Raw genomic sequence first — 12,815 nt, 5'->3', positions numbered from 1 at the left:
TAGTGCCCAGAGGTCTGAAAAAGGTGTGAGAGAGATGAGACCTGGAGAGTATTGGGAATAGTGCCCAGACGTCTGGAGAAGGTGAGAGTGAGGTGAGACCTGTAGAGTATTGGGAATAGTGCCCAAAGGTCTGGAAAGGTGTGAGAGAGATGAGACCTGCAGGGTATTGGGAATAGTGCTCAGAGGTCTGAAGAAGGTATGAGCGAGGTGAGACCTGGAGAATATTGGGAATAGTGACCAGAGGTCTGAAGAAGGTTTGACAGAGGTGAGGCCTGGAGAGTATTTGGAATAGTGCCCAGATGTCTGGAGAGAGATGAGATCTGGCGAGTATTGGGAATAGTGCCCAGAGGTCTGAAGAGGTTGTGAGAGAAGTAGGATCTGGAGAGTATTGGGAATAGTGCCCAGAGGTCTGAAGAAGGTGAGCGAGAGGTGGTATCTGGAGAGTATTGGAAATAGTGCCCAGAGGTCTGAAGAAGGTGTGAGAGAGGTGGTATCTGAAGAGTATTGGGAATGGTGCCCAGAGGTCTGAAGATGGTGTGAGAGAGGTGGTATCTGGAGAGTATTGGGAATAGTGCCCAGAGGTCTGAAGAAGGTGAGCGAGAGGTGGTATCTGGAGAGTATTGGAAATAGTGCCCAGAGGTCTGAATGAGGTGAGACAGAGGTGAGACCTGGAGAGTATTGAGAATAGTGCCCAGAGGTCTGAAAAAGTTGTGAGAGGGATGAGACCTGGAGAGTATTGGAAATAGTGCCCAGAGTTCTGAAGAAGGGTAGAGAGAGGTGAGTCCTGGAGAGTATTGGGAATAGTGCCCAGATGTCTGGAGAGAGGTGAGATCTGGTGAGTATTGGGAATAGTGCCCAGACGTCTGAATAGGTTGTGAGAGATATTGTATCTGGAGAGTATTGGGAATAGTGCCGAGAGGTCTTTCGAAGGTGAGAGAGAGGTGAGACCCCGAGAGTATTGGGAATAGTGCCCAGTGGTCTGTAGAAGGTGCGAGATAGGTGGTATCTGGAGAGTATTGGGAATAGTGCCCAGAGGTCTGAAGAAGGTGAGAAAGAGGTGAGACCTGGAGAGTTTTGGGAATAGTGCCCAGAGTTTGTAGAAGGTGAGAGAGAGATGAGACCTGGAGAGTATTGGGAAGAGTGCCCAGAGGTCTAGAGAGAGGTTAGACCTGGCGAGTATTGGGAATAGTGCCCAGAGGTCTGAAGAGGTTGTGAGAGATGTGGGTTCTGGAGAGTATTGCGAATAGTGCCCAGAGGTCTGAAGAAGGTCTGAGAGAGGTGAGACCTGGAGAATATTGGGAATAGTCCCCAGAGGTCTGAAGAAGGTGTGCGAGAGGTGGTATCTGGAGAGTATTGGAGATAGTGCCCAGAGGTCTGAAGAAGGAGTGAGAGAGGTGGTATCTGGAGAGTATTGGGAATAGTGCCCAGAAGTCTGTAGAAGGTGAGAGAGAGGTGAGACCTTGAGAGTATTGGGAATAGTGCCCAGAGGTCTGTAGAAGGTGCAAGAGAGGTGTTATTTGGAGAGTATTGGGAATAGGGCCCAGAGGTCTAAAGGAGGTGAGGGAAAGGTGAGACCTGGAGAGTATTGGGAATAGTGCCCAGAAGTCTGTAGAAGGTGAGACAGAGGTGAGACCTGTAGAGTTTTGGGAATAGTGCCCAGAGGTCTGTAGAAGGTGAGAGTGAGGTGAGAGCTGTAGAGTATTGGGAATAGTGCCCAGAGGTCTGAAGAGGTTGTGAGACAGGTGGGTTCTGGAGAGTATTGGGAATAGTGCCCAGAGGTCCGAAGAATGTCTGAGAATTGGAGAGAGAGGTGAGACCTGGAGAGTATTGGGAATAGTGCCCAGAGGTCTGAAGGAGGTGAGAGAGAGGTGAGACCTGGAGAGTATTGGGAATAGTGCCCAGAGGTCTGAAAAAGGTGTGAGAGAGATGAGACCTGGAGAGTATTGGGAATAGTGCCCAGACGTCTGGAGAAGGTGAGAGTGAGGTGAGACCTGTAGAGTATTGGGAATAGTGCCCAAAGGTCTGGAAAGGTGTGAGAGAGATGAGACCTGCAGGGTATTGGGAATAGTGCTCAGAGGTCTGAAGAAGGTATGAGCGAGGTGAGACCTGGAGAATATTGGGAATAGTGACCAGAGGTCTGAAGAAGGTTTGACAGAGGTGAGGCCTGGAGAGTATTTGGAATAGTGCCCAGATGTCTGGAGAGAGATGAGATCTGGCGAGTATTGGGAATAGTGCCCAGAGGTCTGAAGAGGTTGTGAGAGAAGTAGGATCTGGAGAGTATTGGGAATAGTGCCCAGAGGTCTGAAGAAGGTGAGCGAGAGGTGGTATCTGGAGAGTATTGGAAATAGTGCCCAGAGGTCTGAAGAAGGTGTGAGAGAGGTGGTATCTGAAGAGTATTGGGAATGGTGCCCAGAGGTCTGAAGATGGTGTGAGAGAGGTGGTATCTGGAGAGTATTGGGAATAGTGCCCAGAGGTCTGAAGAAGGTGAGCGAGAGGTGGTATCTGGAGAGTATTGGAAATAGTGCCCAGAGGTCTGAAGAAGGTGTGAGAGAGGTGGTATCTGGAGAGTATTGGGAATAGTGGCCAGAGGTCTGTAGAAGGTGAGAGAGAGGTGAGACCTTGAGAGTATTGGGAATAGTGCCCAGAGGTCTGTAGAAGGTGCGAGAGGGATTGTATCTGGAGACTATTGGGAATAGTGCCCAGAGATCTGAAGGAGGTGAGGGAAGGTTGAGACCTGGAGAGTATTGGGAATATTGCCCAGAGTCTGTAGAAGGTGAGAGAGAGATGAGACCTGTAGAGTACTGGGAATGGTGCCCAGAGGTCTGAAGAAGGCGAGAGAAAGGTGAGACCTGGAGAGTATTGGGAATAGTGCCCAGAGGTCTGAATGAGGTGAGACAGAGGTGAGACCTGGAGAGTATTAGGAATAGTGCCCAGAGGTCTGAAAAAGTTGTGAGAAAGATGAGACCTGGAGAGTACTGGGAATAGTGCCCAGAGGTCTGAAGAAGGTGTGGGAGAGGTGAGACTTGTAGAGTATTGGGAATAGTGCTCAGAGGTCTTAAGAAGGTGTGAGAGAGGTGAGACCTGGAGAAAATTGGGAATAGTGCCAGAGGTCTGAATGGTGAGAGAGAGGTGGGTTCTGGAGAGTATTGGGAATAGTGCCCAGAGGTCTGAAGAAGGTCTGAGAGAGGTGAGACCTGGACAATATTGGGAATAGTCCCCAAGGTCTGAAGAAGGTGTGCGAGAGGTGGTATCTGGAGAGTATTGGAGATAGTGCCCAGAGGTCTGAAGAAGGTGTGATAGAGGTGGTATCTGGAGAGTATTGGGAATAGTGCCCAGAGGTCTGAAGAAGGTGTGAGAGAGGTGGTATCTGGAGAGTATTGGGAATAGTGCCCAGAGGTGTAAAGAAGGTGTGAGAGAGGTGGTATCTGAAGAGTATTAGGAATAGTGCCCAGAGGTCTGAAGGAGGTGAGAGAGGGGTGAGACCTGGAGAGTATTGTGAATACACCCAGATGTCTGAGGAAGGGGAGCGAGAGGTGAGACCTGGCGAGTCATGGGAATAGTGCCCAGAGGTCTGTAGAAGGTGAGAGAGAGGTGAGACCTGTATAGTATTAGGAATTGTGCTCAGAGGTATGAAGAAGGCGAGAGAGAGGTGAGACTTGGCGCGTATTGGGAATAGTGCCCAGAGGTCTGAAGGAGGTGAGAGAGGGGTGAGACCTGGAGAGTATTATGAATACTGCCCAGAGGTCTGAGGAAGGTGAGCGAGAATTGAGATCTGGCGAGTCACGGGAATAGTGCCCAGAGGTATGAAGAAGGTGTGAGAGAGGTGGCATCTGGAGAGTATTGGGAATAGTGTACAGAGGTCTGTAGAAGGTGAGAGAGAGGTGAGACCTTGAGAGTACTGGGAATAGTGCCCAGAGGTCTGTAGAAGGTGAGAGAGAGGTGTGAGCTGTAGAGTATTGGGAATAGTGCCCAGAGTCTGTGGAAGGTGAGAGAGAGATGAGACCTGTAGAGTATTGGGAATAGTGCCCATAGATCTGAAGAAGGCGTGAGAAAGGTGAGACCTGGAGAGTATTGGGAAAGTGCCCAGAGGTCCGAATGAGGTGAGACAGAGGTGAGACCTGGAGAGTATTGGGAATAGTGCCCAGAGGTCTGAAAAAGTTGTGAGAGAGATGAGACCTGGAGAGTATTGGGAATGGTGGCCAGAGGTCTGAAGAAGGTGTGGGAGAGGTGAGACTTGTAGAGTATTGGGAATAGTGCTCAGAGGTCTTAAGAAGGTCTGAGAGAGGTGAGACCTGGAGAATATTGGGAATAGTGCCAGAGGTCTGAATGGTGAGAGAGAGGTGAGACCTCGAGAGTATTGGGAAGAGGGCCCAGAGGTCTAGAGAGAGGTGAGACCTGGCGAGTATTGGGAATAGTGCCCAGAGGTCTGAAGAGGTTGTGAAAGAGGTGGGTTCTGGAGAGTATTGTGAATAGTGCCCAGAGGTCTGAAGAAGGTCTGAGAGAGGTGAGACCTGGAGAATATTGGGTATAGTCCCCGAGGTCTGAAGAAGGTGTGCGAGAGGTGGTATCTGGAGAGAATTGGAGATAGTGCCCAGAGGTCTGAAGAAGGTGTGATAGAGGTGGTATCTGGAGAATATTGGGAATAGTGCCCAGAGGTCTGAAGAAGGTGTGAGAGAGGTGGTATCTGGAGAGTATTGGGAATAGTGCCCAGAGGTGTGAAGAAGGTGTGAGAGAGGTGGTATCTGGAGAGTATTGGGAATAGTGCCCAGAGGTCTGAAGGAGGTGAGAGAGGGGTGAGACCTGGAGAGTATTGTGAATACGCCCAGAGGTTTGAGGAAGGTGAGCGAGAGGTGAGACCTGGCGAGTCATGGGAATAGTGCCCAGAGGTCTGAAGAAGGTGTGAGAGAGGTTATATCTGGAGAGTATCGGGAATAGAGCCCAAAGGTCTGTAGAAGGTGAAAGAGAGGTGAGACCTTGAGAGTATTGGGAATAGTGCCCAGAGGTCTGTAGAAGGTGAGAGAGAGGTGAGACTTGTATAGTATTGGGAATTGTGCCCAGAGGTCTGAAGAAGGCGAGAGAGAGGTGAGACCTGAAGAGTATTGGGAATAGTGCCCAGATGTCTGAAGAGGTTCTGAGACAGTTGGGTTCTGTAGAGTATTGGGAATAGTGCCCAGTGGTCTGAAGAAAGTATGAGAGATATGGGATCTGGAGAGTACTGGGAATAGTGCCCAGAGGTCTGAAGGAGGTGAGAGAGGGGTGAGACCTGGAGAGTATTGTGAATACTGCCCAGAGGTCTGAAGAAGGTGACTGAGAGGTGTGACCTGGCGAGTCATGGGAATAGTACCCAGAGGTCTGAAGAAGGTGAGAGAGGGGTGAGACCTGGAGAGTATTGGGAATAGTGCCCAGAGGTCTGAAGACGGTGTGAGAGAGGTGAGACCTGGAGAGTATTGGGAATAGTGCCCAGAGGTCTGAGGAAGGTGAGCGAGAGGTGAGACCTGGCGAGTCATGGGAATAGTGCCCAGATGTCTGAAGAAGGTGAGAGAGAGGTGAGACCTGGAGAGTATTGGGTATAGTGCTCAGACGTCTGAAGAAGGTGTGAGAGAGGTTGGATCTGGAGAGTATTGGGAATAGTTCCCAGGGGTTTGTAGAAGGTGAGAGAAAGGTGAGACCTGGAGAGTATTGGGAATAGTGCCCAGAGGTCTGTAGAAGGTGAGGGAGAGGTGAGACCTGGAGAGTATTGGGAATATTGCCCATAGGTCTGAAGAAGGTGAGACAGGGGTGAGACCTGGAGAATATTGGGAATAGTGCCCAGAGGTCTGTAGAAGGTGTGAGAGAGGTGGTATCTGGAGAGTATTGGGAATAGTTCCCAGAGGTCTGAAGTATGTGAGAGAAAGGTGAGACCTGGAGAGTATTGGGAATAGTTCCCAGAAATCTGAAGAAGGTGAGACACAGGTGAGACCTGGAGAGTTTTGGGAATAGTTCCCAGAGGTCTGTAGAAGGTGAGAGAGAGGTGAGACCTTTAGAGTATTGGGAATAGTGCCCAGAGGTCTGAAAAAGGCGAGAGAGAGGTGAGACCAGGAGTGTATTTGGAATAGTGCCCAGAGGTCCGAAGGAGGTGAGACACAGGAGAGACCTGGAGAGTGTTGGAAATAGTGCCCAGATGTCTGTAGAAGGTGAGAGAGAGGTGAGACCTGGAGAGTATTGGGAATAGGGACCAGAGGTATGAAGAAGGTGAGAGAGAGGTGAGACCTGGCGAGTCATGGGAATAGTGCCCAGAGGTCTGAAGAAGGTGTGAGAGAGGTTGTATCTGGAGAGTATTGGGAATAGTGCCCAGAGGTCTGTAGAAGGTGAGAGAGAGGTGAGACCTTCACAGTATTGGGAATAGTGCCCAGAGGTCTGTAGAAGGTGCAAGAGAGGTGGTATCTGGAGAGTATTGGGAATAGTGCCCAGAGGTCTGAAGGAGGTGAGGGAAAGGTGAGTCCGGGAGAGTATTGGGAATAGTGCCTAGACGTCTGAAGAAGGTGAGACAGAGGTGAGACCTGGAGAGTTTTGGGAATAGTGCCCAGAGGTCTGTAGAAGGTGAGAGAGAGGTGAGACCTATATAGTATTGGGAATAGTGCCCAGAGGTCTGAAGAAGGCGAGAGAGAGGTGAGACCTGGAGAGTATTGGGAATAGTGCCCAGATGTCTGAAGGAGGTGAGACAGAGGTGAGACCTGGAGAGTATTGGGAATAGTGACCAGAGGTCTGAAGAAGGTGTGGGAGAGGTGAGACTTGTAGGGTATTGGGAATGGTGCCCAGAGGTCTGAAGAAGGTATGACAGAGGTGAGGCCTGGACAGTATTGGGAATAGGGCCAGAGGTCTGAACGGTGAGAGAGAGGTGAGACCTGGAGAGTATTGGGAATAGTGCCCAGAGGTCTAGAGAGAGGTGAGACCTGGCGAGTATTGGGAATAGTGCCCAGAGGTCTGAAGAGGTTGTGAGACAGGTGGGTTCTGGAGAGTATTGGGAATAGTGCCCAGAGGTCTGAGAGAGGTGAGACCTGGAGAATATTGGAAATAGTGCCCAGATGTCTGAAGAAGGTGTGAAAGATGTGAGATCTGGAGAGTACTGGAAATAGTGCCCAGAGGTGTGATGAAGAGTGAGAGTGGGGGTATCTGGAGAGTATTGGGAATAGTGCCCAGATGTCTGAAGAAGGTTTGACAGAGGTGAGGCCTGGAGAGTATTTGGAATAGTGCCCAGATGTCTGGAGAGAGGTGAGATCTGGCGAGTATTGAGAATAGTGTCCAGAGGTCTGAAGAGGTTGTGAGAGAAGTAGGATCTGGAGAGTATTGGGAATAGTGCCCAGAGGTCTGAAGAAGGTGAGCGAGAGGTGGTATCTGGAGAGTATTGGAAATAGTGCCCAGAGGTCTGAAGAAGGTGTGAGAGAGGTGGTATCTGGGGAGTATTGGGAATAGTGCCCAGAGGTCTGAAGAAGGTGAGAGAGAGGTGATACCTGGAGAGTATTGGGAATAGTGCCCAGAGGTCTGAGAGAGGTGAGACCTGGAGAATATTGGAAATAGTGCCCAGAGGTCTGAAGAAGGTGTGAGAGATGTGGGATCTGGAGAGTACTGGAAATAGTGCCCAGAGGTGTGATGAAGAGTGAGAGTGGGGGTATCTGGAGAGTATTGGGAATAGTGCCCAGAGGTCTGAAGAAGGTGAGAGAGGGGTGAGACCTGGAGAGTATTGTGAATACTGCCCAGAGGTCTGAGGAAGGTGAGCAAGAGGTGAGACCTGGTGAGTCATGGGAATAGTGCCCAGAGGTCTGAAGAGGTTGTGAGAGAGGTGGGTTCTGGAGAGTATTGTGAATAGTGCCCAGAGGTCTGAAGAAGGTCTGAGAGAGGTGAGACCTGGAGAATATTGGGTATAGTCCCCGAGGTCTGAAGAAGGTGTGCGAGAGATGGTATCTGGAGAGAATTGGAGATAGTGCCCAGAGGTCTGAAGAAGGTGTGATAGAGGTGGTATCTGGAGAATATTGGGAATAGTGCCCAGAGGTCTGAAGAAGGTGTGAGAGAGGTGGTATCTGGAGAGTATTGGGAATAGTTCCCAGAGGTGTGAAGAAGGTGTGAGAGAGGTGGTATCTGGAGAGTATTGGGAATAGTGCCCAGAGGTCTGAAGGAGGTGAGAGAGGGGTGAGACCTGGAGAGTATTGTGAATACGCCCAGAGGTTTGAGGAAGGTGAGCGAGAGGTGAGACCTGGCGAGTCATGGGAATAGTGCCCAGAGGTCTGAAGAAGGTGTGAGAGAGGTTATATCTGGAGAGTATCGGGAATAGTGCCCAGAGGACTGTAGAAGGTGAGAGAGAGGTGAGACATTGAGAGTATTGGGAATAGTGCCCAGAGGTCTGTAGAAGGTGAGAGAGAGGTGAGACTTGTATAGTATTGGGAATTGTGCCCAGAGGTCTGAAGAAGGCGAGAGAGAGGTGAGACCTGAAGAGTATTGGGAATAGTGCCCAGATGTCTGAAGAGGTTCTGAGACAGGTGGGTTCTGTAGAGTATTGGGAATAGTGCCCAGTGGTCTGAAGAAAGTATGAGAGATATGGGATCTGGAGAGTACTGGGAATAGTGCCCAGAGGTCTGAAGGAGGTGAGAGAGGGGTGAGACCTGGAGAGTATTGTGAATACTGCCCAGAGGTCTGAAGAAGGTGACTGAGAGGTGTGACCTGGTGAGTCATGGGAATAGTACCCAGAGGTCTGAAGAAGGTGAGAGAGGGGTGAGACCTGGAGAGTATTGGGAATAGTGCCCAGTGGTTTGAAGAAAGTATGAGAGATATGGGATCTGGAGAGTACTGGGAATAGTGCCCAGAGGTCTGAAGGAGGTGAGAGAGGGGTGAGACCTGGAGAGTATTGTGAATACTGCCCAGAGGTCTGAAGAAGGTGACTGAGAGGTGTGACCTGGTGAGTCATGGGAATAGTGCCCAGAGGTCTGAAGACGGTGTGAGAGAGGTGAGACCTGGAGAGTATTGGGAATAGTGCCCAGAGGTCTGAGGAAGGTGAGCGAGAGGTGAGACCTGGCGAGTCATGGGAATAGTGCCCAGATGTCTGAAGAAGGTGAGAGAGAGGTGAGACCTGGAGAGTATTGGGTATAGTGCTCAGACGTCTGAAGAAGGTGTGAGAGAGGTTGGATCTGGAGAGTATTGGGAATAGTTCCCAGGGGTTTGTAGAAGGTGAGAGAGAGGTGAGACCTGGAGAGTATTGGGAATAGTGCCCAGAGGTCTGTAGAAGGTGAGAGAGAGGTGAGACCTGGAGAGTATTGGGAATAGTGCCCAGAGGTCTGAAGAAGGTGAGACAGGGGTGAGACCTGGAGAGTATTGGGAATAGTGCCCAGAGGTCTGTAGAAGGTGTGAGAGAGGTGGTATCTGGAGAGTATTGGGAATAGTTCCCAAAGGTCTGAAGTATGTGAGAGAAAGGTGAGACCTGGAGAGTATTGGGAATAGTTCCCAGAAATCTGAAGAAGGTGAGACACAGGTGAGACCTGGAGAGTTTTGGGAATAGTTCCCAGAAGTCTGTAGAAGGTGAGAGAGAGGTGAGACCTTTAGAGTATTGGGAATAGTGCCCAGTGGTCTGAAAAAGGCGAGAGAGAGGTGAGACCAGGAGTGTATTTGGAATAGTGCCCAGAGGTCCGAAGGAGGTGAGACACAGGAGAGACCTGGAGAGTATTGGGAATAGTGCCCAGATGTCTGTAGAAGGTGAGAGAGAGGTGAGACCTGGAGAGTATTGGGAATAGTGACCAGAGGTATGAAGAAGGTGAGGGAGAGGTGAGACCTGGCGAGTCATGGGAATAGTGCCCAGAGGTCTGAAGAAGGTGTGAGAGAGGTTGTATCTGGAGAGTATTGGGAATAGTGCCCAGAGGTCTGTAGAAGGTGAGAGAGAGGTGAGACCTTCACAGTATTGGGAATAGTGCCCAGAGGTATGTAGAAGGTGCAAGAGAGGTGGTATCTGGAGAGTATTGGGAATAGTGCCCAGAGGTCTGAAGGAGGTGAGGGAAAGGTGAGTCCGGGAGAGTATTGGGAATAGTGCCTAGACGTCTGAAGAAGGTGAGACAGAGGTGAGACCTGGAGAGTTTTGGGAATAGTGCCCAGAGGTCTGTAGAAGGTGAGAGAGAGGTGAGACCTGTATAGTATTGGGAATAGTGCCCAGAGGTCTGAAGAAGGCGAGAGAGAGGTGAGACCTGGAGAGTATTGGGAATAGTGCCCAGAGGTCTGAAGGAGGTGAGACAGAGGTGAGACCTGGAGAGTATTGGGAATAGTGACCAGAGGTCTGAAGAAGGTGTGGGAGAGGTGAGACTTGTAGGTTATTGGGAATGGTGCCCAGAGGTCTGAAGAAGGTGTGACAGAGGTGAGGCCTGGACAGTATTGGAAATAGGGCCAGAGGTCTGAACGGTGAGAGAGAGGTGAGACCTGGAGAGTATTGGGAATAGTGCCCAGAGGTCTAGAGAGAGGTGAGACCTGGCGAGTATTGGGAATAGTGCCCAGAGGTCTGAAGAGGTTGTGAGACAGGTGGGTTCCGGAGAGTATTGGGAATAGTGCCCAGAGGTCTGAGAGAGGTGAGACCTGGAGAATATTGGAAATAGTGCCCAGATGTCTGAAGAAGGTGTGAGAGATGTGGGATCTGGAGAGTACTGGAAATAGTGCCCAGAGGTGTGATGAAGAGTGAGAGTGGGGGTATCTGGAGAGTATTGGGAATAGTGCCCATATGTCTGAAGAAGGTTTGACAGAGGTGAGGCCTGGAGAGTATTTGGAATAGTGCCCAGATGTCTGGAGAGAGGTGAGATCTGGCGAGTATTGAGAATAGTGTCCAGAGGTCTGAAGAGGTTGTGAGAGAAGTAGGATCTGGAGAGTATTGGGAATAGTGCCCAGAGGTCTGAAGAAGGTGAGCGAGAGGTGGTATCTGGAGAGTATTGGAAATAGTGCCCAGAGGTCTGAAGAAGGTGTGAGAGAGGTGGTATCTGGGGAGTATTGGGAATAGTGCCCAGAGATCTGAAGAAGGTGAGAGAGAGGTGAGACCTGGAGAGTATTGGGAATAGTGCCCAGAGGTCTGAGAGAGGTGAGACCTGGAGAATATTGGAAATAGTGCCCAGAGGTCTGAAGAAGGTGTGAGAGATGTGGGATCTGGAGAGTACTGGAAATAGTGCCCAGAGGTGTGATGAAGAGTGAGAGTGGGGGTATCTGGAGAGTATTGGGAATAGTGCCCAGAGGTCTGAAGAAGGTGAGAGAGGGGTGAGAACTGGAGAGTATTGTGAATACTGCCCAGAGGTCTGAGGAAGGTGAGCAAGAGGTGAGACCTGGTGAGTCATGGGAATAGTGCCCAGAGGTCTGAAGAAGGTGAGAGAGGGGTGAGACCTGGAGAGTATTGGGAATAGTTCCCAGAGGTCTGTAAAAGGTGAGAGAGAGGTTAGACCAGGAGAGTATTGGGAATAGTGCCCAGAGGTCTGAAGACGGTGTGAGAGAGGTGAGACCTGGAGAGTATTGGGAATAGTGCCCAGAGGTCTGAGGAAGGTGAGCGAGAGGTGAGAACTGGCGAGTCATGGGAATAGTGCCCAGACGTCTGAAGAAGGTGAGAGAGAGGTGAGACCTGAAGAGTATTGGGTATAGTGCTCAGAGGTCTGAAGAAGGTGTTAGAGAAGTTGAATCTGGAGAGTATTGGGAATAGTTCCCAGGGGTCTGTAGAAGGCTAGAGAGAGGTGAGACCTGGAGAGTATTGGGAATAGTGCCCAGAGGTCTGAAGAAGGTGAGACAGGGGTGAGACCTGGAGAGTATTGGGAAAAGTGCCCAGAGGTCTGTAGAAGGTGAGAGATAGGTGAGAATTGTAGAGTATTGGGAATAGTGCCCAGAGGTCTGTAGAAGGTGTGAGAGAGGTGGTATCTGGAGAGTATTCGGAATAGTTCCCAGAGGTCTGAAGTATGTGAGAGAAAGGTGAGACCTGGAGAGTATTGGGAATAGGTCCCAGAAATCTGAAGAAGGTGAGAGAGAGGTGAGACCTGGAGAGTATTGGGAATAGTGCCCAGAGGTCTGAAGAAGGTGAGACAGGGGTGAGACCTGGAGAGTATTGGGAATAGTGCCCAGAGGTCTGTAGAAGGTGTGAGAGAGGTGCTATCTGGAGAGTATTGGGAATAGTTTCCAGAGGTCTGAAGTATGTGAGAGAAAGGTGAGACCTGGAGAGTATTGGGAATAGTTCCCAGAAATCTGAAGAAGGTGAGACACAGGTGAGACCTGGAGAGTTTTGGGAATAGTTCCCAGAGGTCTGTAGAAGGTGAGAGAGAGGTGAGACCTGGAGAGTATTGGGAATAGTGACCAGAGGTATGAAGAAGGTGAGAGAGAGGTTAGACCTGGAGAGTATTGGGAATAGTGCCCAGAGGTCTGAAGACGGTGTGAGAGAGGTGAGACCTGGAGAGTATTGGGAATAGTGCCCAGAGGTCTGAAGACGGTGTGAGAGAGGTGAGACCTGGAGAGTATTGGGAATAGTGCCCAGAGGTCTGAGGAAGGTGAGCGAGAGGTGAGAACTGGCGAGTCATGGGAATAGTGCCCAGACGTCTGAAGAAGGTGAGAGAGAGGTGAGACCTGAAGAGTATTGGGTATAGTTCTCAGAGGTCTGAAGAAGGTGTTAGAGAGGTTGAATCTGGAGAGTATTGGGAATAGTTCCCAGGGGTCTGTAGAAGGTGAGAGAGAGGTGAGACCTGGAGAGTATTGGGAATAGTGCCCAGAGGTCTGAAGAAGGTGAGACAGGGGTGAGACGTGGAGAGTATTGGGAATAGTGCCCAGAGGTCTGTAGAAGGTGTGAGAGA

The sequence above is a fragment of the Ambystoma mexicanum genome, chromosome 3q, assembly GCF_040938575.1.
Source record: "Ambystoma mexicanum isolate Mex_15411 chromosome 3q, UKY_AmexF1_1, whole genome shotgun sequence".
In the NCBI taxonomy this organism is placed as follows: Eukaryota; Metazoa; Chordata; class Amphibia; order Caudata; family Ambystomatidae; genus Ambystoma; species Ambystoma mexicanum.
The sequence above is the reverse complement of the archived record's forward strand: the minus strand, read 5'-3'. Positions refer to the sequence as shown.